Source organism: Primulina tabacum, chromosome 1, assembly GCF_025594145.1.
Source record: "Primulina tabacum isolate GXHZ01 chromosome 1, ASM2559414v2, whole genome shotgun sequence".
NCBI classification, from domain to species: Eukaryota; Viridiplantae; Streptophyta; class Magnoliopsida; order Lamiales; family Gesneriaceae; genus Primulina; species Primulina tabacum.
In genome coordinates this window covers 21,269,241-21,296,563 of record NC_134550.1, presented here as the reverse complement: position 1 = coordinate 21,296,563, position 27,323 = coordinate 21,269,241, and the positions used below count along the sequence as shown (strand labels likewise).

The 27,323-nt window shown below is 38.2% G+C and overlaps 1 long non-coding RNA gene and 1 pseudogene across 1 annotated transcript in view; one reads left to right on the top strand and one right to left on the bottom strand.

The window, feature by feature from the left end:
• Window positions 1-27,323, top strand: part of LOC142518394 (uncharacterized) — a 97,536-nt gene that overhangs the window by 21,246 nt on the left and 48,967 nt on the right. The window lies entirely within an intron of this gene.
• Window positions 894-25,533, bottom strand: LOC142542886 (large ribosomal subunit protein uL3-like; annotated as a pseudogene).

Sequence of the window (27,323 nt, the reverse complement as noted above, 5' to 3'; positions counted from 1 at the left end):
ATAAAGATGTTAATATATCATATGTAAAAGCTCTAATACTTTGATAGATGTTAATCAATGATCATTATAATTTATATTTATTATAAGGATTATGTCATATATTATTTTTTATATCAGAAAATAATATTTCATTATGATATAACTCAATTTTATTTCTCTCACGCTCGTTTACAATTAAAAAAGTTTTCTATTATCCACATATTTATATATATATAGAATGCAATAATTTTTTTAAATGAAATATGACATAATTAAATATTATAATGAAAAATAAAGGAATAAAGTCAAAAGCATAAAACTATAACCATAAAATGTGGTTAATTAGTATTTAATTATTAATTAATAAACTAAGTGTGAAATTACCACATATGTTAATTGATAATGGAAATAAGTAAACACATCCACACATTTATATGTATATGGAATGCAATAATTTTTTTTAAATAATAAGATATGACATAATTAAATATTATAATGGAAAAAAAGATATGTGAAAAATTTAAAAGCACAAAATTATAACCATAAAATGTGTTTAATTAGTCTTAATTATTATTTAATAGAGTAAGTGTGAAATTACTACATATGTTAATTGATAATTGAAATAAGTAAAAATGTTAAGGGTAATTACGTCCATTCACAATTGAAAAACATTTCAAGAATCCATACTTTTACAGCTATATAGATAAAGGGTCGATTTGGTATATAATCTTGATCAATTATTTACTTATTTTATTATAAATTTTTGAAAAAGAGAAATTGCAAAATTAATGTTCAAACTTCAAACATCTAATACAACTTTTACAAAAACTTAGTATGCAAGTGCTCGCACTATAAACCATGGGAAAGACACAATTAAGTTCAAGACCAGTAACATATATATAAGTCGAAAATAAAGGAAAATAAAACCTTCATAATACTAATAGAACGACCCCAATCTCTTCTACTAGGAGGCTTTGACTCGACCATAGAACTTCTGCTTCTCCTGGGGGTGGTCTGGAAACGTCCATGTCCAAACTTGGACGAGGTGTCGACGAACTTGAGCTTAATCTCTTCGAGGGCTACACGAGAGGTCTGGCTGAGGAGGGATTGGCGAAGAGTGACAACCCTTTAATTTTCTTTGGACCAACACAGCAACCCTTGATCATGAGGTAATCGTGTCCTTGACAACACCGTAGTGAGGAAACCCAGCCATGGGTGTAACTGTCACAATTTCATTTGACAAACTTTAGCTCAAAAGAAACAAAAACTTGCTCCCGTAAGGAATTTCTCAATAAAATTAATTAAATAATCATTGGAATCAAGACGTGCATACAGGAGCAGGAGCATGCTAGCTCCACAATTGTAGTTCCGAAACATAAGTTATAACAGTTTAAGCTTGGGTAACATCTTTCAAGTAGTTCTCTCTGTAAAATGAAGTAACATTCAGCAAACACATTCATTACCAAGTACACTTTTATTAGAAAATGTGCCAACTCCATAAAAAACACACTAGAAGAAAAAACTAAGGATTGAAAGTAAATGGAACATATATTGTCAAACAATAATAATAAAAAGCAGTGGGGATGATATTTCAACCTGTCAAACTCAGTACTGGCTGAGTGTTCTTCTTTCCCTGCCTTACCAAGCTTATAAACCTTCTTGTTCATTTCAGTGCGGTGATGGCAACCGTTCTGACCAGCCCTGGCAACCGTGAAGGAAACTTTGGCAGGGTGCCATGCACCAATACAAAGCCACCTTGCGAAGACCCCTGTGAGTTTTGCGAGGAAGACGGGTAACACCCCATCGTGTGACGACACCTTCATAACCTTTCCCCTTGGTAACACCAATAATGTCTATAATCTCATCTTTCTGGAAAACAGCATCCACAGGGATCTGCTTCTCAAAAAAGCCATATGCAAAGTCAACCTTCTGAGCAATAGTTCCACCATTCACCTGTATCTCCATCATGCGTGCCTTCTTCTGTTTCAATCCCTTCATCTTTCTAATCTGCATGATGAATACATGGTACTTATATTGTGACTCATTCAATAACCCATGCTTCCACAAATATTGTGCTCAGAGGGACGGCTGCAATCAGTTGACCATCTTTTTCGGCGTCCAAATATAAAATCAATGTAAATTAATTTCTGCTTCTGAACCCTCAAGTCGGAAAATAAAAACCCATATAAATTGGCTGTTGGGTTGAATTCATAGAACAAATTTAAAAAATATGATAAGAGTCCATACCTGGGTGTGAGCCAGCACGCGAATTACGGATGCATACTTTTTCAATTTCTCCAGCTGTGACTGAAGATCTTTTTACCCTCGTCAGTCTCCAATTTCTTTGAATACTTGGTGAAGGCCTTCTTCTTAGACTTGCACCAGTTCTTGTAAAACCTTCTTTTCACTTGCTCACTCAGATGCTGAGCCCAAACCCCCTGGGAGTCTTCACATACCCAACCACCCCAACAACCACCATGGGGGGTGTTTCAATTACAGTGACAGCCTCACAAGTTTCCTTCCTGTGAAGTTCTACAATAATCAAATTCAAATCAGATTTCATTTCAGGCATACAGTAACAACTAATAAGCCACTGACAGACATTAAAGCAGCAGAAGTAAAAAATAAAAGCCAAAATGTTTTTAGTTAGAGAGACAGTAAGGTCACAAAAAATAATAGAAATAGCCAAAAAGTTCAAACGAAACTATAATTTTATTGATAAAGTGACATCATATTAACATAGAAAATCTCTCAATTGAACTGTCAATGAAACCAGAATTTGGATTCCAAACAACACTAGGAAATTAAATTTACAGGGTGTTGAGTCATAAATTTTAGAATCAGGAAATATTCTAAAAAACTAAATTAACCCACGAATGATAGCGACTAAAAAAACAAGAGACAAAAGAAAATAGGCGATTTTGATACAAAAAGAACTGCATGGCAACCAAAAAACCACAAACTTTATTGAACTCACTAAAATTAAAAGAAAAGAAAAAACAAACCCTAAAAATTAGGGAACAAAAAAATTACTTGATCCTGGTTTCTCGACTGCTCTGACAATGTTCGTCATGCCAGCCTTGTAACCCAAAACGGCTGTCAGTTTGCAGGGTTTGCTGGGGTCATCCTTGGGAAATGCCTTCACTGCATGGTTGATGACAAACTAATTAAGTAATCGTCAGGAGGAAATATAGAAGCTATAACCAAGCAAACATGATCACAGGGTACGTGAAACGCAGTCATTTGGCAACAACAAATTTGAGGGGTTTTTTTTATATTTAATTTAAAAAAAAATTTCAAAAATAATTTAAAATTTTTTTTTTCGCAAAAGTACTTTAATCCGTGCTTGGTAAGCACGGATGCTGCACCGGTGGAGCAATATCCGTGATTACCAAGCACGAAGATGCTCCACGTTAGAGAGCGTGGACGCTTCAGCGCGGACGCTCCGACATGGCGCAGCATCCCCGCTTAGTAAGCGTGGAACTGCCACGTCCCTTCCTTTCCTTTTTTCCTCCCCTCACATTTCTTATCCTCCCCTCACTCTCTCATCTTCATTTCCTCCCGTGCTCTCTCAATTTCATTTTCTCCCTTACTCATCCTCTCTCATTTCTCCTTTTCACAAGATCGAGATGGCAGATAATCGAACACCAGAAGATCTCAATGTCCTCTATTTACAAGCGACACATATGTCATCAACAGTTTCTTCCGTAATAGTTGATGATATTGTCAAAGTGAAGAGATCAGACAATTTGATTTGGAAGTTATACACCGATAATTACATACACAATCGTGTACTTGCATACTTGAATGATATGAGTTTTTATGGAGTTTTAGAATGTGGTTCACAAATTTTTGATAATCATTTGATTGCTGCTCTTGTTGAACGTTGGTGACGCGAGACACACACTTTTCATTTTACATGTGGTGAAGCAACAGTCACGTTACAAGATGTTTCAATAATTTGGGATTTAACAATTGATGGTGAAGCAGTCACTGTAATAGATGTGTCACATAAAGTTGAGGAATGGCAACACATATGTTTGGATTTGTTGGGATTTCTGCCATCATCAAAACATTTGAAAGGTGTTCATTTGTCTATGACTGTACTATACGAGCATTGCATATCTAAACTTGTTAATGATGATACTTCAGAAGTAGATGTTGTCAAATATACCCGGTACATGTGTAGCGTTAATGAATATTGGAGGAATAATGTTCCCTGATTATCAAGGAGGGTCTGCAAGACTAATTTTTTTGCAACTGCTACGGGATATTGATAACGTCAAGTCATATAGTTGGGGTAGTGCAGTTTTAGCATTTCTATACCGTGAATTGTGTAACGCGTCACGTGTAGAGAAAACTACAATGGCTGGACCTTTATATATCCTGCAGGTATAATTAATGTAACGCGATTATTTAACACGATGTATTTGTTAAATTTGTTGATCTATTTTTATTATTATAAGCAGATATTGGCATGGAGCATGATTAAATGTGTTAACCTCGATCGAGATGGGTTAACATTAGTTGTGCCTCCCATTGACCCAGATGCTATTATTCCAGTTTCTCCATATGGTGCACGGTAATATTTAAAAATTATTGCGATAATATCAATTTTATGTCTTATAATTTTTTGATATGTAATTGTTTTTGTTAAATTGTAGGTGGAAAATTGGATTTAGCTACACACATTCGCCAACACATGCTGTAAGAATTATAAGGGATTCTCTAGATCGTATGAATCATAATGAGGTACTATACAATTTTAATATTTAATAGCAATCAAATGAAGATTTTATTTCTTTTGATTAAATGATTTTGTATATTGAAAATATCTTTTTTTTTACAGTTTAATTGGATCGTTTACCCGAAGAATGACATAGATGTGAAGACAATAATTGATTCATACGACAACAAAATTTGGCGATCTGTTTGTCCTCTTATTTGCTTTGACATCGTGGAGATGCATGGTCCTAATCGGGTGATGCGACAATTCCGAAGACGACAATCAATTCCAGTGCCTGCCGTGGACAACGATGACATGCATAATATCACGAGAGCAGGTCATCGAAATACCAATTGGAGAGAATATCATCAAAATTCAATTGAGTTGTGGAATAGTAGGTTGAGGTATGTTGCTAAAGGGGTACGTTACGGGCGATCGATGCAAACTGAAGAAGACTAATTCTAATGGTATAATCGAATAACCGTACGCACCATATCACCTACAATTAATGTCGTTGGTTTTCAACCATATCCGTACATTCCTTTTGCCAGACAAATTAACGTTCAACAAAATTTTAGTACGCCTTCTCATTTTTCTCATCAGTCATCATTGGTGTGGGGAAGTAATATGGTTAGCCAACCAAGTTGATTTGCCGGAACCTTTAATACTATTCCGTCTATTGAGTTGAATACTGCAGGAACCTCTACTACTCGACCTGGTTTGTTCAGTGATTCAGGGATTGCTGACTATCGTTCATTTGGTCAGTAGGATTTTCAAACTCCGTCTTGGTCGAACATACAAAGTTTTACAAATTTGCTTAATGTTGGTCCTCAACATCCTTTGCATGACATTCGACCACAGAGGGATGTTAATTCACCTATCACTTTTCCAGGTTACTCGAACGAGGAAAATCCTGAAAATGTAGGGTTGCGTAGAGGGACGAGAAGATGCAATCCACCTGATTTTGGAACAGGGAGTCATATGTATCGTTTTAATTACGACGATGATTCTTCTGTTTAATTGTAACTATATCATTTCTATTGTTTAACCATTTGCATTGTTGTATCGTCAAATTTTTATTGTTTAATTTGTATCAGTTGTTAATTATGACGATGTACAAAATCGTAAGTGCCGGAAAAAAACAAAAATACACAATTAAACAAAGCTATAATATAACATTTTAACATACACGACCAAAAAAAAGTTTTAACATTTACACATCTAAAAACAAAAAAATACACAAGCGAAAGATAAAATGACAAAAAACATAAGTGACGTCTATGTCTTCCAACTTGTTGTTTTTTTTTTCCGTGCTCATCTGCGAAAATTACATAAAAAATTAAAAAGCACAAACTATAGTACATGCAATGTCTCAAACGTACATTAATTAACAAAGAAAATCATGAGATCACATACCTCATTAAGTTATCATCATGACTCATCCTCGTCATTTTCTGGTGGTGTCACTCCCGATTCATCCACATGCTGCTGATAGTCATACTGAAAATGGAACGGAGGAATGAACTGCCGAGGTGGAGGGATGGTTCCTGGGTCAACGCCTCTGTGTAGTAGCATTGTGTGCATCATGGACTCAACATAGGCGATATGCTCATTATAGTTCAAGTTGACTTTTTCCTGATGAGTCATGAATGCAAGAGCCTCATCTAGTTTTTCGTTTTGGGACCGCCTGTACGGTTGTGGGTGATGCGGGACGGCGGTGCTTGATCCACCTGTATCTCCCGCATGCGTACTCAATTCCGCCTGTCGTTTAGCGTATTTACGCTGCAAGTCCTGTCCACAAATGGGCTTCATTGGTTGCAGCCACTCCTCATCATCACGGAACACAACCCCTGCCAGCGCACACAACTCTGATATGATAGTTGGAAAGAAAAGTCCGATGTGTCTATTATGAACGCTCATCGTTATTTGAGAATTGATGAGCTTTCCAACATTGATGTTGTAACTCTGACATAACGCATATAGCACAATGGCCCGCTCCTTTTGGACTTCACTCTTGTGTGAGACCGACATCAATCTCCTTGTCAAAAACAAATACTAGAGGGCGTTATCGGCCGTCAGATACTTCTCGTCAAAACAGCTCGGTGACCCCCTACTGGTTTCCAGATAGCCCCTGGATGACACAGCTCGGTTTCTAACAGCTCGGTTTCTAAAAATGCATTGGTTGTACCAGAATCAAACGACACAAGTTTACCCCGAACAAAGGAATTGTCATCCGTCCTCTCACCCGCGTTTGCATAAAATTCTCGCACCACCGAAACCACCGCCACTCTAGGTTGAGCTCCGAATTTTCCCCATCCCCGCCTCTCCAACCCCACAAAAGGCCTTACGTATCGATTTTCACGTTGTCTATGAAATCCCCGCTCGGTAATCGGGTTTCTATGAATTTTGGCATGGTCATACCGAGCCCGAGCCACCTCACTGACAAATCGAGTGCGATCGAAAGAAGAAGACGAAGAGCTAGGATTACCTTTCACCTTCTTGGGAGCCATGTTAGTTAAGATGATTGGAGTGTTGAATTGTGATTTGCAAGGGAGTGATGGAGAGAAAAATTTGAGAGAGAGATTTGGAGAGATAGAGAGTTGATATTTTTTGTGGAGAATTGGATGAGGATAAGGGGAAGGGGAAGAAATATAATAGAAAGGGATGGGGGGAGTAGGGGCTCGCGCCCGAGCGGTAGAAATCTACCGCTCGGGCGCGAGGGGCGCTGGAAATTTGTCCAGCGCCCCTCGCGCTTGAGCGGTACGCTGGAAAATTTCCAGTGCATGTGGCGCCCGGGCGGTTGATTCCTACCGCTCGGGCGCCGTAGGTGCGCTGGAAAATTTCCAGCGCACCTCTCGTGCCCGAGCGGTAGATTTTTACCACTCGGGCGCGACAGGTGCATTGGAAATTTTTCCATCGCACCTGGCGCTAGAGCGGTAGCTTTGTACCGCTTGGGCACGAGGTTTGGTGGAATTTTTTCCACTAGATTTCGCGCCCGAACGGTAGAAAACAACAACTTATTTCTACAAGCTTTATTTTTTCCTTTTCAACAAATATAAACAACAATTTTTGTTTAACATATCAAAGTGTTTTTACAATTTAACAAAATACATCATCGATGTTGTCTGTCTCTAACTACGGGCCTGTCCATCTCATTTCTCATTCGAGTCGTTCTGTCCCTACCAACCCTTCTTCTTTCACGTGTAACTGGGTTGTGGTGCAACTCGAAAGTTGGAGGATCCCAGTATCGCTCATCTGCAAGAGGTTGAAATCTCCCCTCGTACGTTGCTACGTACTCAGCTATGTTATACCATGACTGCACAAGTGTTGTCAGATCTAAGGAGTGCCACTTAGCGGTGCAAATAGCATGGGAACATGGGATACCAAAAATTGTCCATTTACCACATGAACAATCACTCGTTGATAGCTTCACCACCTGCATATGTTGGCCACGACTTGGTCTTCCAACAGTTGCAACCGATGCACTCTGCTCACGTACATCATATTTGGCAACCCGATGTTCACTCGATTTTCTAGCACATTTCTCATACTTCCGACATGCATAATCTGACCACAGTTGATTGTCCTCAACCATACGACCACCTCTTGTCACACGTTCAATGAAATATTGTATGCACCTCAGAAGTGTCAACTGTACTATGTCAGATATAGGAAGTCTACGAGCACCCTTCAACACACTATTTAAACACTTCGACATATAAGTTGTCATCACCCCACGACGCCAACCACCGTCATGAGCCAAAACTCCATTTTTCTTTTGCAATTCCAGCCAAATATCGGTGTGCCAAAATGTTTTTTTTTTGATTGCCTCCATTATTGCTTCAAACTTACAAATTTGATTTTGTGTGCCTGCAGCCCAGCATAAATCTTTCAAATGCACGTCTTTGAATTTTGCGTTAAAGTTTGAACAAACATGTCTCAAACAATAACGATGCACACCGTAAGGAGGTTGAAAATATGGTAGATCTTCAGTTGCACGCACGATTCCCTTATGCCGAACAGAAATAAGACACACACCATTTTCACCACGAACAACATGTCTGTCGAGGTTCTCCAAGAACCATTTCCACGAATCTGTTGTTTCTTCATCCACAATAGCAGATGCTAGCGGTAGAACCTGATTGTTCCCATCCAGAGTGAAACCGATCAACATTTTGTGCTTGTATTTGGTATACAAGTGTGTACCATCAACAATAATTATTTTCTGGCAATGCCGAAACCCATCAACACACGGCCTGAATGCCCAAAAAACATAGTTCAGTGTCTTACTCATTTCAGTGTTGTCTCTGAGATGCTTCCACTCCACAACTGTGCCCGGATTATATTTGGACAAAGCACACATATATTTTGGAAGTAATTGAACGGAGCTCTCCCATGTACCATAAGAAATTTTGATACGTGCAAGATTTGCACTTAATTTATATAAGAATCCATTTTGAATTATGTTAGTTTCGAACATAATTATGCGGTTTTTGTTCGTTTTTGTTGTCACTACAGGAGTTGAGGAAAATAGTGCAAAGATGCAAGATAACACACCAAGAAGTGAACACCATCGGACAGAGGTGCGCGCGTGGCTGCGCCACTTCACTTGCAGCCGCGCGCGCATACATGCAAGACATCGACCAGAGAGTTGGGCGCGGCCGTGCCACTTCACGCGCACCCGCGCGCGCTGAAATGCCAGAAGATAGACAGAAGCTTGCGCGCGGCCGCACGACATCACGCGCAACCGCGCGCACAGAAGCAACATGAAGACCCGAGAGGCGCGCGCGGCCGCGCCACTTCATGCGCAACCGCGCGCGCCGTGCGTCCAGAAAAGTATAAAAGCCGCGAGTTAGGTCAAAAACGGGGATTGGCCGCCTTGGGAAAGAATTATACTTGAAATTCAGCCGCACTAGGCGAAGAAACATACGACGCAGCCGTTTTTCAGGAGGAAAGACACGAGGGAACAAGATCAAAGACAAAGAACGACGAATCTGGGGACAAAGACGCCACTTCCGATTTGTTATAAGATTCTTTCATCTTTATTTTCTATTGTGTCAATGTCTAAATATTCAAACATGTTTTGCTTTTATTTAAAATTCATCATGAACTAATTTTCTAGTCTAGAGAATGACGTAACTTTGTTGATATGATGAATTGACGCAGTGGTTTATTTGATTGAATTCTGCCCTTGTTTAATTGTGTTCTCTGTGTTATTTTACTGGAATTTACTGTCCATAAATTGTGTGTGTGTTTGATTAATTCTACAACTCGGGAGAGGGAGTAGAATTATAGATTATTAGAGACACATCGTTGAATGTTTATATCGTTTGGAAGGCGTATAACTTTCGTAAGGCTTAGGTAAGAACATTGTTTGCATTTATCAAAAACTTAGATTTTATTAGGAATAATTGAATCGAAGTTTGATTGATACATTTTATTCGTCACTTGGGAAAGGAAGAATAAAATAATTAAGTGTTCTTAGTCAATAAATAATTTGAATTCATGAAAATAAATTAAACTGGGAATAATAATTGTGGAAACTTGGTGAAATCATTTCTCTAGATATTTTCTCTCATTGTTATTTCTCAACTCGGTGATTTGATTATTTATTTGTTTTCAATTAATTCGTTTAAGTAAACCAAATCTCTTTTAATTTTTCTAAATACAGTTGAGACTATTTTACTTACAAGCATTGATATAATTTTAGTTTACACTCCTCGTGGGATCGACACTCGTACTCTACTTACATTTTACTATAACTTGATATCGTGCGCTTGCGAGCAATCAAGAAAACACGCAAAAAGTATTTGGCGCCGTTGCCGGGGAGTGTCAAAATTGAAATTTATATCAGTATTGTTACCAATTAGTCTAGATTTTAATTTAGAGTTTTATTTTATTTTTATTTTTATATTTATTGGGTTGTTCATTTTTTCTGCTCGACAGTGTATGCTAAGATCGCAAAACTCAGACTTGCTGATTTTTGACCCGGAGATCAAAAGAACTGTGAGAAGATTAAGAAAAGCAAGAAGGGAAGAGATCCAAGCAATGGCTGAACACAGAGAGAATGACAGACATAATCCGCAAGAGGCTATACCAATCAGAGATCACTTCCGATCAATGATCAACACTCATTATTCTGGCATCGCTCGAGGGACCATAAATGCCAATAATTTCGAGCTGAAACCCGCTCTTATCAATATGGTTCAACAAAACCAGTTTTCTGGAACCGCTACTGCAGATCCTCATCTACATCTCAGAACATTCCTTGAAATCACTGACACGGTAAAAATAAATGGTGTTTCTGATGATATAATTCGATTGCGCTTGTTTCCATTTTCTCTCAGGGACCAGGCAAGAGGATGGCTCCAATCGCTTCCCTTGGGAAGTATCACAACATGGCAGGAGCTGGCGACAAAATTTCTTTCTAAATATTTTCCCCCTGCGAAGTCTGCGCAATTGAAGATTGAGATCAGTACTTTCAGGCAAACTAACTTTGAGCAGCTCTATGGGGCGTGGGAAAGGTACAAGGAGTTGTTGCGGAGGTGCCCGAATCATGGTTTTGAAGACTGGGTACAAATCGAGCTTTTCTATAATGGGTTGAATGGTCAGACATGTACAACAGTGGATGCAGCGGCAGGTGACACAATCTTTGCCAAATCTCCTTCTCAAGCCTATGACTTGCTTGAGCAGATGACTATTAATAGCTACCAATGGCCGTCTGAGAAATCAGGAGTACCGAGGACAGCTAGAGTTTATGCTGTGGATCCTATCACATCACTCACTGCGCAAGTATCAGCATTGACTACACAGATAGTAACTATGAATAAAGTGAGTACATCAAACACTGAGGGACCATCGTTTGTTGTTGAAGAATCACAAATTCCTGAAGAAGTGCAATATATCAACAACAAGAACTTTGGAGGCTATGGAGGATATCGAGGTAACCCTCCCCCTAACACTTACCATCCTAGTTTGAGAAACCATGTAATATCCCAGCTTGGTGAAAGGTACACTTTAAGATTTCTTATGTTTATGGACTATTTGGTCAAGTCTAGATTCCAGTCCAAATTATGGATCGCAAAGTTAAAGTATTGAGAAACAAAGAGATCGGCATTAAAGTCCTTTGGAGAAATCAATTGATTGAAGAAGCCACGTGGGAACCAGAGGATGAGATGAAAGGAAAGTATCCTGAGTTGTTTGCGCAGTGACGTCAATTTCGGGGACAAAATTCCTCTAAGGAGGGGAGATTGTAATATCCAAGCTTGGTGAACGGCACAGTTTAAAATTTCTTATGTTTATAGACTATTTGGTCAAGTCTAAGTATAGTTTTGATGTTAAGAATTTGGATTTATGATTTCTAGTATTGTGGAATATAGATGGTGTGTAGTCATAGTGTAGCGTCGTTACGATTTAAATCATGATAATTTGTATGTTGAGCCAATTGGTATGACGTCTATTGGAGTAGTTAGACAAGACATAGTGGTGCAACTTTCATGTTGAGAGTGTTGCCGAATTATGAGGAGAAGTGACGTTGCGATTCGATTTTAGTTGCAAAGAGTATATTGTTGGCTACAGAGGAGAGTGCACCCGCACTCCATTATGCAGTGCACCCGCGGTAATTGGACAGAAGGGTCAGTGCACTCGCACTGGAAAAGGCACCTCACCTGCGGTGTTTGGGCAGAGGCGACACCGCACCCGCGGTAAAAACTTAGTGCACCCGCGGTCGACGTTTTTAGATTTTCGGATGATGTCCAGTACACGCAGCGCACCCGCGGTCCAAGGCTTAGCGCACCTGCGGTGCATGTACAGTAAAGTCGTGTTTTCGAGATTTAAACTATTAAATACAAGATTTGGTTCACTTCTCTCTCATTTCTCTCCTCTACTTCTCGATTTCTTCAGCAAGGGAGACTAGGGTTCCTACTTTTCCATCTTTGATCCTTTGATTCAAGCTTATTGTTGGATTATTGAAGTGAGAACTGAAAGGGATCGATTTTAGGTGACCGAAAGCGCAACGGAAGTTCAAAATATTGATTTTCAAGGGGAAAAATTTCGGCCACCTTGTACTAGTGTGTAGCAAATACAAAACACAAAAATGACATTCATAGTGTGTTTAGAAATGTACCTATCAATCACAAAGGATTGATGATGGCTCCAACTTAGTTGTCAAGCAACCAAGCTCTTCAATGGCAAGACAATCTTCAAGCTTCACTTTGAGCCCACCTTGCTCAAATATTAAGCCCACCACCAACTAGTTAGAACCACTCTAATTTTGCACTAGAAAAATTAGAGCATTTTTCTTTGAGAAGTATATTTTTTCCTCAACAATTGAAAAACAAGAATAATGGAGAAAAACAAGAGAAATTTCGGCCAAAATGCTCAAAGGAGGAAGGAGAATGAGTTTTCTTGGTGTTGTAAAAAGTTGAGTTAAGCATGTGCATGCCATGCCTTGGTTATACAAAAAGTTGTCTCCCAACTCTTCACCTCCCCATGCACATTCTATTTGGGCTTGTAACAAGTACAAGGCCCATGGACTTTTATTTAAATGTCTCAAACACATTTGAGATCATTTAAAGTTTACTTGATTTTACTCAAGGCCACTAGTTTAATAATTATTTCTAATTGGGCTCTACAAGGTCCAATGATGTTTAATTAATTTAACACTTGAATTAATTTAATTATTTGGACTCTACTAGGCCCACTAGTGTTTAATTAATTCAACACTTGAATTAATTTAATTTAGTCCATAATAATGTTCATGAAAATCACAATTTTCAAATACATTACTCCTTTGGCCAACTTTTAATTTAGGAACACTTCCTCAAATTAAAAGTTATATTCTCCTTATAGAAGTTATACTTCTATTTTTATTAATGCTTATAAACTCCTTTATAAGCCGTTCAACACATTGAACTATTTAACTTCTCAACGGGATCTAGAAAGCTAGCACTTGTGTGGCCCTCAATGGTTCATTGATACAACTAGCCGTGTGTTCACATCTCCATGTGATTCGGACTAAACATGTCCTTATATGAGCAAAACCCAATTGCTCCATTCTTACTTATCAACTCCTTGATAACAAAAATGTCAGAACTCAAGTCTTATAGTACCAAACCAATCATGTTAAACGCCTAGCAGCATCGCTTACATGATTCCCTAGGTATCAAATGATAGTGCCTGCAAGAACCATTCAATTATGGTTAGCGTACAGTACGGTCCCTTCAACTCATATATCCCGACCGATTCGACAATCGTTGGTTTATCGAGAGTTGTCAATGAATCGATACTATGTGTCATGTCGTAATTGCATCGATGGTGTAATCTATGAAACCCCTTTCATAATTACCACCATACTCTTATCAGAGATTTCAACCTACATACACATGAGAACACATATGATATCCATACCCGAAGGTAAGCGGTGAATCCCCGACTACAATGCATCGAATCCTATATGTTTCGACAGAACACCCAACCTTGCCACCTGATGACCCTATGAGAGTCGGTAAACAAGTCAAAGTGTAATTCTAGCACATAGAGTCTCAATGTTGTCCCGGGTCATAAGGACTAATGGTGTACAACCATAAACTAGGACGTTTCCACTCGATAAGTGAGAACCACTTGGAAAGTCCTTTATGGAGGGCTGTTCAGTGCACTCTACCAGGATCACCTATCTGCATGCTCGGACATCACAATGTCCCCTACCAATGAAACATGGTACTCACATCGCAGATACTAGTCTCGAACTCGAGCGGCCTATATCCTTCTTAGCGGCGGCTGAATCGACTAGGAACTGTTTAGAATATACAGTATTCCAAATATGAGTTTCATGATACTCATCATATGAGCATCTCATATTCTTTCTACTATGTGTATATTCAAGGGCTTTATCTATGCAACTAGCATGGGTATTCAGATAAAGATGTGCCAATAATAATTTCAAATATTATTAAAATAAAGATTGTTTATACATAGAGTTTCATTGTGAACACTCGGCCAACACTTGGCTCGACGGGCACCTACTCTAACAAGAACAAGGTTCTTTTGGGTTCAAGGAGCTAAGGTAAGTTTGTGGTTTAGTTATTCTTGGATTATGGTGTTGGAGAAATTATGGGATTCATTATTGTGTCGGTTTTATGGGTTTTATGGTATGGTTGTTTGATTATTGGGTTGTTGATGGTGCAATACATGGTTTATTGTTGTAGGTTTTGTACCAAGAGATTAGATTCAAGGTTTCTATTGGTTGTAAGTGGAATTCATTTCTTGTGCTCACATGATGTATATGTATGGTATTTCAATGGTTTTACTATACTATTCCCTTCCATTTGATTCATGTTATGTATTGATACACTTTGTTGTATATTAGAGGCATTTTTATGTCTCAATTATGTAAAGGGAATACAAAAGAATAGAGTATTCAAAGTGTTTGATTTAATGCCAAAGAGAAAGTTCAAATTGATTTATTGGATTGATAAAGAGATAGTTAGAGATTGCATGCAATTAGTTGATCAACGACCATAGGCTTATATCCCAACAGAGTAATCGATTTATATCGATGGGATATAGGTACAGAGACAGAGATACTATTGAAATATCAATCCATCAGAGAAAAGAGAAATACCATCGTTATTGCTATGTTCTACTATATTATTCATGTTTCAAGAGTCAGATGGTATTTAATGATTTCAAAGCCATGTTTTACAGAGTATGATATGTATAGATTGTTATGTAAGAGTTCTACTTGCTGAGTTTTATACTCATTTCAGTTATTTAATGTGATGCAGATAAGAGTGACGGGCCAGGACGTTGATTGGAGCCGAGGTCATATGCATAGAAGATGGAAGGAAGAAGGCTATTTTGCTAGCATTTTGACATGATCAAAAATGATATTTTGTATTTTGAGGCAACACTTATTTGATCATGTATATACTTTTGATTGTATATTTTGAAAATGTGTTTATGTCAAGAAAATTTTAAATGCTTCCTCCCTTCAAATAAATTTTAGAAAAATTCCGCTATTATTTTATGAAATCGGTCAGAGGTGCTACAAACCATGAAAGTTTCTCTTACGCAAATAATAAGAATGTATTGAATCCTCCACCGGGGTTTAATACATCAAATGGGGAAGGGAAGCCATCATTTGAAGACTTGGTTGGGACATTTGTTGTTGAATCTGGTAAGAGCATGGCTAGGACTGATTCTAGGCTTGAAAACCTAGAGACCCACATGGCAAGTATTGGTGCTACCTTTAAAATCCTTGAATCGCAAGTGGGGCAGATAACAAAGCAACTCACGTCTCAACCGTCAGGCGCAGTCCAAAAAACTGCAGACCCAAATCTGAGAGAAGTGAATGCCATTTTTATACAGCATGAAGAGTTTGGTGTGGTAGGCAAAGAAGAGAAAGAGGTTAAACCCACACCTGTCCAGGATGAAAAGCCAACTCCAGCCAAAAGAGTCCGAGGTAAGAAATATGAGAGGTATAATTTAAATCAATGCATCGATATTTCTTTACTTCTCTACCCCCATAGATTTTTTCAATTACAAGCTGAATTTCAAAAGAAAAAAACTCTTGAAGATCTCAAGAACCTACACACTAATAATGAGTTTGCAGATCAGGTGGAAGGTGAATTTCCAGAAGGAACACGAAGAAATCTTCCCCAGAAGCTGCAAGATCCAGGGGAATTTGTTGTACCATGTGAAATAGGGGGTAAATTGGTGGAAAAAGCTATATATGATTCAGGAGCGAGCGTGAATATAATGACAAGTTCTCTCTAGAAGCTGGGATTAAGCAGGATGAAGCCCACAGGACTGAGCTTACAAATGACAGATAAATCAAACAGGACACCGTTGGGTACTGTGGATGATGTTGAACTTCAGATCGATAAATTGAAGGTTCTAGCAGAGTTCGTGGTACTCGACATGGAGAACAGTCAGAACGTTCACGTCATCCTAGGACGACCATTATTGGCTAATGTTGGAGCCATCATTGACGTGAAACGAGGAAAGTTGACCATGGAAGTTGAATGTTAAAGGGTGGAAATCAAGGCATCCAAAAATTTTCACGACCCACCTTGAATAAACTAGTGACAGTCGGGCTGATGACGTTAAACCAAGCGCTGTGTGGGAGGCAACCCACAATGCATTCGTTTTGTTTATGTTATTTCATTTTAATCTTACATTTGTTAATTTTAATTTTCATTATTCGAATATTGATTCAATTGTTTTATTTTTGCAGGTGTGAAGACAGAAGCTTGCGCGCGGCCGCGCGACATCACGCGCAGCAGCGCGCTCAGAGTCAGTAGCCATCGAAGCAGAAGTACGCGCGCGGCCGCGTGTGCTCATTATCGAAGGAGACCAGAGGTACGCGCGCGGCCGCGCCACTTTACTTGCGACTGCGCGCGATCAATTGTTGCCAGAAGACAGAATGGTGCGCGCAGCCGCGCCACTTCACGTGCAACCACGCACGCCGCGTACAAACCCTTCTTTAAAAACCCTATCTCACAATTTTCACACAAAATTCTCCTCTCCCACAAAAACAGCCGCCTCCCCCAACACTCCCCTTCACAAATCCTCTCCAAATTCACCCAAACCACAAACCTCCATCCCCAAAACACTCCACCACTTCAAGACATCATCTCCACACCATCACACCACCCAAATTCACCAAGCCTCCGCCGCCGCTGTCAACTAGCTGTCACCTACTGCCGCCGAGTGTCATCTACGGTTAATTTTCTACACTCAAGGTTCCGATTATTCTAGTTTGTCGTTTTTTGAGTTAACTTCTAGCAATCATACAATTGTTGATGCCGGTATTGTGCTATAATTGTTGTTTTAAGTGTGGATATTGTGGAGAAATTATGCTGCCTAGAAAAAGATCGAAGGATGTGGCTTCCTCTTCTCGTTCCTACAATGCTAATAAATTTTGGAACGAGGAAGCCTTCAGAGTTTACGAGAGCACCCTGTCTAGGTCAGTTATTAAAGAACGAGGGCTAGATCTGACCTACCCAGACCGTGAGATAATTAAAGAAGTTGAGCAAAGGGGGTGGTTGGATATAGCCAGCTGCCGCCAGACGCAGTTATTTCTGTAGTCCATTAATTTTATGCCAATTTGAGAATTAAACATGAGGACTACAAAGTTTTGGTGCGAGGAAAACTGGTCTCTTTTGATTCGGCAACCATTAATGCTATCTATAATCTGCCGGGTTTTGAAAACGACGAGTATACTGATTTTATTACTGGCACTGTAGATTATGATGTTATTATCAGGGAATTGTGTATCGAGGGTGCAGAGTGGCATTTGAATCAAGGCTCCCCAGTCATTCTAAAGAAATCTGAATTACTCCATGACCCACGATGTTGGGCCTCATTCATCCTATCATGAATCATGCCCTCATCCCATCAAATAGAAATTTCAAAAGACAAAGTGGCATTGATTTACGCCATAATGACCGGAAAGACAGTGGATCTAGGGAAGATAATCAATGGTTCTATTATGCGAGCTGGTGCGGGACTCATGACCGTCAGCCTCCCATGTCCACACACTATCACTGCTTTATGTCTTCATGCCGGTGTGCAATGGGGCGCGGATGAACAAGTTTTGAAAGCCAAGGGCCCAATCACGGTATATGCTGCATACCACTTGCGCGGAGGACGAGAGTTAGAACGACAAAATGCTAGGGCAGATTACAACCAGAAGGCCAGAGAACACCAAGAACTGCCACCACCATCAATCCCTCGAGTCAGTTTGCGAGACAGGGTGTTCCGAATGGAACATGATATGCGGGCTCAGTGCCAAGAGTTGGCCGAACACCGACACACTACTAATACTTTCATGTCTTATATGATGGACTTCACATCGGTGCTTGCCCAGTGTTTTCCACCCATGAGACCCGAGGATGCTCCCTTTCCACCATTACCAGCCTGGCCGCCACAGTACCCACCACCAGATCTACCGCCGGAGCCCATGGACGAGGGTGATGAAGATGCTGCGGACGAAAATTTGAGCGATGAGTTCTGACACTCGTGCTAGAGGTATGTGTTGTCACGTTTATCTTCTAAATTATACATTGAGGACAATGCATACTGCAAGTTTGGGGGGGTCAAATTGCTTTGAGTATTAATTGTTTGAGTTGTTAGTTCATTTATTTTTTTGCACAGTTTCGTATTTAGTAGGAATCTAGTCGAGTTTTTTTTATTTACTGTTTGTTAGAATTGTCAGGACGAGTCATGGATAATTTATGGTGTGGCCGATGATGAAAATGGAATTATGGTCCTAAAGTGTATATCTGTTCATGATAATTTGGGAGTCACAATTATTTTGCACTGTCATGTTTATTGATACTATTGATGCTTAGAGACGAGTTGCATGCCTGTGATGCTAAATAGACGATGGAGATCTGATTCGTAGTAATTCTTACATGACATTGATGGACACTTTTGCAAACATAGAAATGATCTAGGCAATTTTTCGCAATATCTTTGGGCCTGTGTTCTTTGTTTACTGTCAATTGTATACCTTTGAGCTTCGAGTTGATTGAGATGCTTAAAATTTCTTTTTGTACCTACCTCATATATCATTGTTTGTTGAACAAATGCATGTGATTAGTTTGTATGAGATGACTAATGGATTGACGGTAATCTAGAACTTGTTTGAGCACTTTTCGATGCGAAATACGGATAATATGTGACATAGGAATGATTTAGGCGATCTTTGGAGCCGTTTTAAGCCTTCGAGCCTACCAAATGAACATGAAATATCCCTAATGTCCCATTTTGAGCCTACTAAAAATCAAGTGGTGTATGTCAATGACATACAATTAGCCCCCACTTGTATCTATTCTACATCCCACAACGACTACCTAATGAAGCTTATACACTTATTGTCCTATCTAATTTTGAGAGAAATAAGTTCATGGGTGTTGTAATGATTCAAATACTCCTTGAAAAGAAAAGAAAAAGTTAAATGTGCTAAAAGGAGTTGAAAAGAGACAAAAAAAATGTGAATCAAAAGTGGTGAAAAAGAAAATATATGGGAGATGAAGGATATGAATGAGAAGAAAACAATAAGTGGCTGGTGAATGAAAAGAGAATGTAAAGGAGTGAAATTGATGAAGCTCAAATATTTCTCTCAAATTTTGATCTCCATACCTTTATTGTAGCCATGAGCCGTAGCCTAACATTACAAGCCTATAAAACCTATTAACCTTGTCACATTTATCCAATATACTAGTGGAGAAAAGTTGTTCAAGTCAAGCTTATGGATACCTGATAAACATGGTTAACGAGTATAGATTTTAATCATTTGCATGCAAGCATCTCATTATGTGATTTCATTTTTGGTATACTTGTATTGAATATTTATTGAACCAATTAATCACTGATAAAGTCCTAGGTGATATGTGAATGTGAATTTGTGTTTTAATGAAATGTGAGTCGAACTGAACTGAAGATCTCTTGAGTTTATAAGGCTAGTGGGTGTTGTATTTTTATTTGAGCATTTGATGGGGTAAATGAACATTGACATATCACACACACACGTGACTCCTTGGGAAATCGTGAATTACATGAAATGAGATAAGTCGGAGGTCAGTATCACCTTTTTCATATCCATGACTATAGTCGTTAGCGTTAATTTTTCCTTGATTATTTGCTTTTATTTTATTTTGCTCGGGACTAGAAAAAGTTCAAGTCTGGGGTTTTGATAAGTGCAAGATTTGCACTTAATTTATATAAGAATCCATTTTGAATTATGTTAGTTTCGAACGGAATTATGCGGTTTTTGTTGTCACTACAGGAGTTGAGGAAAACAGTGAAAAGATGCAAGATAACACACCAAGAAGTGCACACCATCGGACAGAGGTGCGTGCGCGGCCGCACCACTTCACGTGCAGCCGCGCGCATGCAAGACATCGACCAGAGAGTTGCGCGCCGCCGCGCCACTTCACGCGAACCCGCGCGCGCTGAAATTCCAGAAGATAGACAGAAGCTTGCGCGTGGCCGCGCGCGCACAGAAGCAACATGGAGACCCGAGAGACGCGCGCGGCCGCGCCACTTCAAACACAACCGCGCGCGCCGTGCATCCAGAAAAGTATAAAAGCCGCGAGTTAGGTCAAAAACGGAGATTGGCCGCCTTGGGAAAGAATTATACGAGAAATTCAGCCGCGCTAGGAGAAGAAACATACGACGCAGCCGTTTTTCGAGAGGAAAGACACGAGGGAACAAGATCAAAGACGAAGAACGATGAATCTGGGGACAGAGACGCCACTTCCGATTTGTTATCTGATTCTTTCATCTTTATTTTCTATTGTGTTGATGTCTAAATATTCAAACATGTTTTGCTTTTATTTAAAATTCGTCATGAACTAATTTTCTAGTCTAGAGAATGACGTAACTTTGTTGATACGATGAATTGACGAAGTGGTTTATTTGATTGAATTCCGCCCTTGTTTAATTGTTGTGGGGACCCGGACGCTAATTCATTTCTTAATCATCTTTGGGAATAATTGAATCAATTAAGATAAACATGGTCTAAATTTTTTTTTTAAAATACAAGAGTGCGCAACATTTGAAATAAATCTTATTTCATTTACAAGATCAATATACAGATCTAAGTACAAAAGTAAATCATATCAAACTACTGTTCATTCACTACATGTCAGGTAATGAAACAGATCTACTTCTAAGCCCGGATCTCCACGCTAATCTTGAATCTCTTATCCTCTTCGTGACCCTGATCCTGTCCCACCTGTTGTCATGCACACATACAAACACAACAACAGCCGGATAACTCCGGTGAGAATATAATCCCAGTATAAATAATGTATACATGCAATCATATAACAATCTAAAAGTATGAAACAGATATCAATAGCATGTATCAAATCTGAAAAACATGAATCGATATAAAGCTGTAAATAAACTCTGGACTCGTCATCTCAGACTCGACTCATCTCTAATCTAGGGATCCCAATTCCTTGACATTGGCACAATATACCGAATCTCCGCAATAGAAGCTGATCCGCTCCTACACAACATCGATATAAACCAAATATCCAGTGTCTTGGCATATCCGCCAATAACTTGGCATCTCCGCCCATGACTCAATACACGTTTTGCTATAACTCAATAGACTAAGCATATCAATCTCATAAATTGCAAATATCAATGCAATAAATAAAGTATGTGGTTTTTGGGAAACTCAAGTCCAATCTGACTCGAGTCGATCTCCCGATTAATATTGATTTATACCTTTCTTCTGTTGATCTGACGAAGTCGAAGTCTCGAATTCAAAGTCTGTCGATACTCAATCTGGTAATGACAATATCGAGGAGTACACTATCAATACACCATTCAAATCAATACTGGATATAATCAGAACTCAATCTAATTCTGTTTCAACGGCATAACGGCATAATCTCAAGATATCCAGCAATACAAATCAACAGATATCAATTCCAACAATTCATAATCGATAACAATACAAATCTGATATCAATTCTCAATCAAATCCATTCTGAAAATCATAACAATTTCATATGATATCTGTTTCTCAATCCGGTTTCGATTATACGATGTTTACTATGTCAAGAACACCATATATGAATCATATCTGATTCCTTCAATATCATATTTTCGAATCATAACAAAACGTAGTAAAACTTACATCTAGTTGAAGCTCTTGCCGATAGGAACACAGTACTGAAGTCGGATTGAAATTCTGACGGGCGGATCTTGCACATACTTCAAATTCCTAAAGTAAAAGGCGTAAGGATTTCTGGCAATTTCTCTGAAGCTTTCCTCGGCCTTTTCTCGTTTCCTTTGCTGAGTTATGAAGGAATGAAAAGATTATATATATATCTCGTGCATGTCCAAGCCATGTGGCTAAGTATTTGTGCTGCACGTCTCGCGCATATGCGCGACCCTCCTCGGCGCATATGCGCGAGACATTCTGTCACGGCGCATAACCTCACGGCAGCTCGCGCATATGCGCGCCCTCGCTCGACGCATATGCACGAGGTTCTCTGCCATATTCGCGCATATGCGCGGGTCCTGTCTCGCATATGCGCGAGGTTCTCTGTCTATCTCGCGCATATGCGCACGGCTGGGTCGCGCATATGCGCGAGGGCTCATCCTCACACATAATTCCAATCTCCTTTCAGGCTTTCCCGGTCCGATCCGTTCCATCTAAAATCACATCAATTATCAACAAATCATTTCAAATTATAATAACCAAATTCTCGGGCATTACAATTGTGTTCTCTGTGTTTATTTTACTGCAATTTACTGGCCATAAATTGTGTGTGTGTTTGATTAATTCTACAACTCGGGAGAGGGAGTAGAATTATAGATCATTAGAAACACATCGTTGAATGTTTATATCATTCGAAAGGCGTATAACTTTAGCGAGGCTTAGGTAAGAATATTGTTTGCATTTATCAATTAAACTTAGATTTTATTTGGAATAATTGAATCGAAGTTTGATTGATACATTTTATTCGTCACTTGGGAAAGGAAGAATAAAATAATTAAGTGTTCTTAGTCATTAAATAATTGGAATTCATGAATATAAATTAAACTGGGAATAATCATCGTGGAAACTTGGTGAAATCATTTCGCAAGATATTTTCTCTCATTGTTATTTCTCAACTCGGTGATTTGATTATTTATTTTTTTTCAATTAATTCGTTTAAGTAAACCAAATCTCTTTTAATTTTTCTAAATAAAGTTGAGACTATTTTAATTACAAGCATTGATATAATTTTAGTTTACACTCCTCGTGGGATCGACACTCGTACTCTACTTACATTTTACTATAACTTGATATCATACGCTTGCGAGCAATCAAGAAAACACGCAACAAATTTTCATAGCACGTTTCAAACTTCGTCATGCCTTCGTGTACGAGATTTGATATCCATATTTATCTTTCACATTCTCGATGATATACGTAATCTCGTACGAAGGATCATATCGAACAACTCCTAATAGCGTGTGTTCCACCATATCACTGTTCAAGTTCTTATGGTCTATACCAACAGAGGTAGATATACATGTGTGAGGCCCGTCATACTTTGTTATTTTCCAATAACCAGTCTTGGCCTTCCATGAAGCGCGAAGTCCCCATCGACAAACGACCGTAGCAGAATTATTTTTGCAACGTAACTTCCACAAAATGCGTGTGCTATCCATGACACGGTACTCACGTCTGACAACTCTGACTGAATAATCTTTCACAGATGCAATAAGATCATTCTTATCTTTAAATAACATATTAACGCATAATTCACCTTTATCCGGATTGTAATAGCTTGTTTGCACTCCAGAAGGTACATAGACAGAATCAGAAGTCTCTTCTCCAAAAAATTTGTTGAAAAATGATGGCATTTCAGAATTGATTGAAAGAAATGGTACTGTCTGCCTCTGTAATGTGGCACGAGGTTGTTGTTGAGATGATGTCCCCTCATCGAGATTTGTAAAAGTATTCACTTCATCATCATCATCATTCACTTCTTGTTCTTCAGACTCGCTATATGACATATCGGGTTCAGAATCAGTCCTCCAAATATCATCATTAGTGGCCATATCAGGACAACGAGCACCGATATCTAATGTTGGATTCGGCCAATATGGAGCATGCTTTTGACCCTATGAGACATTGATATATTGATCCCAATACCCACTAATATCATCGAAATTTATATTACCGAGTCCTTCAGTAACCTGTGGAATATAAGATTCTTGATCCTGGAAACCACCATACGTAGAAGTACCGGGTTGGTTATTGAAACCTGTGTCGGATGCATGTGGAATGTAGGAGTCATGATCATCAAATCCAGCATGATGCTCAATTGAATTTGCTTCCACGTATAAATGCAATACTTGCATATTTTCACATTGCATTATAAACTATAAAGCATCATCATCAACGAGATTGACTTGAATTTCACGCCAAGCTGATCTCTCCATGAAGGCATATTTTGTTGACAACTTCATAGAAAATTTGGTTGGATCGATTCCTAACATTTTATGCACAATTTCAACCAACTCCAACAAATTAATAGATCGTAATATTCGTATCGGTCTAACAAATGGAATGCTATATTCAACCGATCCATTATCGATAACTACATGACCACCAAAATATAAGAGTACATCGATATTAGACATTTTGCAAATGCAATTTGAAAGAAAAAATAAAATGAAATTGATATCTCATTCGCCGAAATGATCATCAATTATATATACCACCAGTTGAATACTGTTCACATTTGAATTATTTAATTTAACGTGCAAATTCTGAAGTTCAATCTTATCACGATTCAAAACTACAGCTTTCATGTGAACAATCAGAAGTGAAAATTCACGTGAAAGTTGACGAAATGGACGGATAATAATAATCGAAAAATTTGAAAGAAAAAAATATTAAAATAATCAGTGTCCGTGCTTACGAAGCACGGACACTGGTTACACGCTGGAACGTACGTCTCCATGTAGGTGATGGTACGAAGCACGGATTGAAGTATTTCTAAAAAAAAATATTTTTAAATTATTTTTGAATTTTTTTTTAAAATTATATATAAAAAACCCCAAATTTGAGAGGACGCTTCCAAAATTACATCTCTTCTTTTTACCTCATTTCCATCGACCTACATTCTTTCAAGACTCGAAGCAACCATTCGCGATAACATTACGTCATAAATAAATCCAACAGCATAGTTATTAGTTACCTTTTCCCCTGTGACGAGCAGCCCGCTTCCTCGGGAGGAAACCAAGGGATCCATGCCTTGGGTGCTCAAACTTCCTGTGCGTCATCCCCCGCGTCACCCTTCGGAAAACCAAAAATCAAAAAATATTAAAAAGATAATTACATTGGCAATCACTCAATTGCCACCATATCGGTTAGGTCGATGTTACATGTGGGGGTACTGCCCCCACATGGTTTGGATGGACAAGATTCACACACATATATGATTTTAAAAAAATTAGTGGACCCCATATATGTGTGGCTAAATTTGGACCCCAGAAAATTAGGAAACAAAATCTACACATAGTTCGCATCAAATGCAATAGAAGTCGATCAAGAAAAATCAAAGGAGCAACGGCTCGTACCTGAGTAGTGAGTACCAGTGTGCTTAAGCTCCGTTTAAACACACTTAAGTTTGAAGCTCGACAAAATCGTCTCACTTCGGATAATAACGAAAAAAAATCGGTTAGACTGTACTTTGACCGAATTAAACGTAATTAAAACGTTTAATTAAGTGTGCTTAAGCACAATTAATCTCATCTATTTATTTTGAAGGTATGTCTTCTTATTTTAAAATAATAAATTAGGTTTATAATTTAGATGTTTATTTTTTAATTTTAATTATGATTAAACATGTCTGATAATGATTTAACAAATATTTAGCATTTTTAATGTGATTTAATTACAAAAACAAATAAAGATTGCAATTTTGAGATTTTTATGCCTTTATAAATATGAGAATTATTGTATCAAACTTAATTTATCATATTTATGTATTATTTTATCTATTTATTGGTTTGAGATAATTACAATTACATTAAAAATAAAAAACGTTTTTTACGCTTAAGCCTGTACTAATCTCGCTTAAGCTTAAAAAGCTTGAAGCTCGACATCCACGTCTCGGGACGCTTCATGCTTTTAGAACCTTGGTGAATACTGCGCTCTAGAAGGAGTGACGCTTCAGTTTGGCTTGAAGAAAAACCCTACACAGCTGGGCTATAGCATTTCATTGTATTGCAAAAATATTGGGCCAACAATACTTAAAGGTATGTGTTGGGCTTTAGGCCTTGTTAATATCAGCCCATGTTTAAACAATGGAGGTAATAATAATAATTGAAAATTATTTAAATACTCGTTATGAAAAATTTAATATCGGAAAAACCATATCAATTTATCTTGGTATAATGTTTTATATTATTTTTCACGATTACCCCATTTTTCAAGTGCGCCGAGTTAGTCCTTCGTTTTACGTAATTTTTCTTGATTTAGCATTCATTATATATGTAATGGAAATAAGCATGTGACCATTCATAATTCATCATTTAGTCCTTCATGTTATCGCAATTTCATGATTTAGTCCCTTGGTTTTTCAAGTGTTCCGAATCAGTCTTTCATTTTAAATAATTTTTATTGATTTAGTCTCCGGTTAACTATATATGATTTAAAAAGAGAGAAATAAAAATGTTGCCCCCGATTAGAGACCAGTTTGCCCCACAAGAAAAATTGACGGGTTGGTTACGGTTTTAGTGTCTTGTTTTGAGGCGGGCCTAAAGTGGTCGTGGGTCAGGTCAGGCTAGCTCGCAGGTTTTATGAAAAAGTAAAATTTAAAATTGTTCATTAATTTTTTCGAATTGTTGCATAAAAATACTTATTTTAATTTATACTTTTTAGAATTTAAAATTAGTATTTGATGTTTTTTTAATGTCTTCCATTATTATATTATTATTTATTAACAATTAAATTTTTATTTATGTTATTCATATCATTTGGATAAGTGATTTTTTTATCTAAAATATAATCGTTGACATCAAAATTTAATATGATTTGTTTGATTGTGATATTTATTATTTGTCAACGTGTGATACTAATAATATT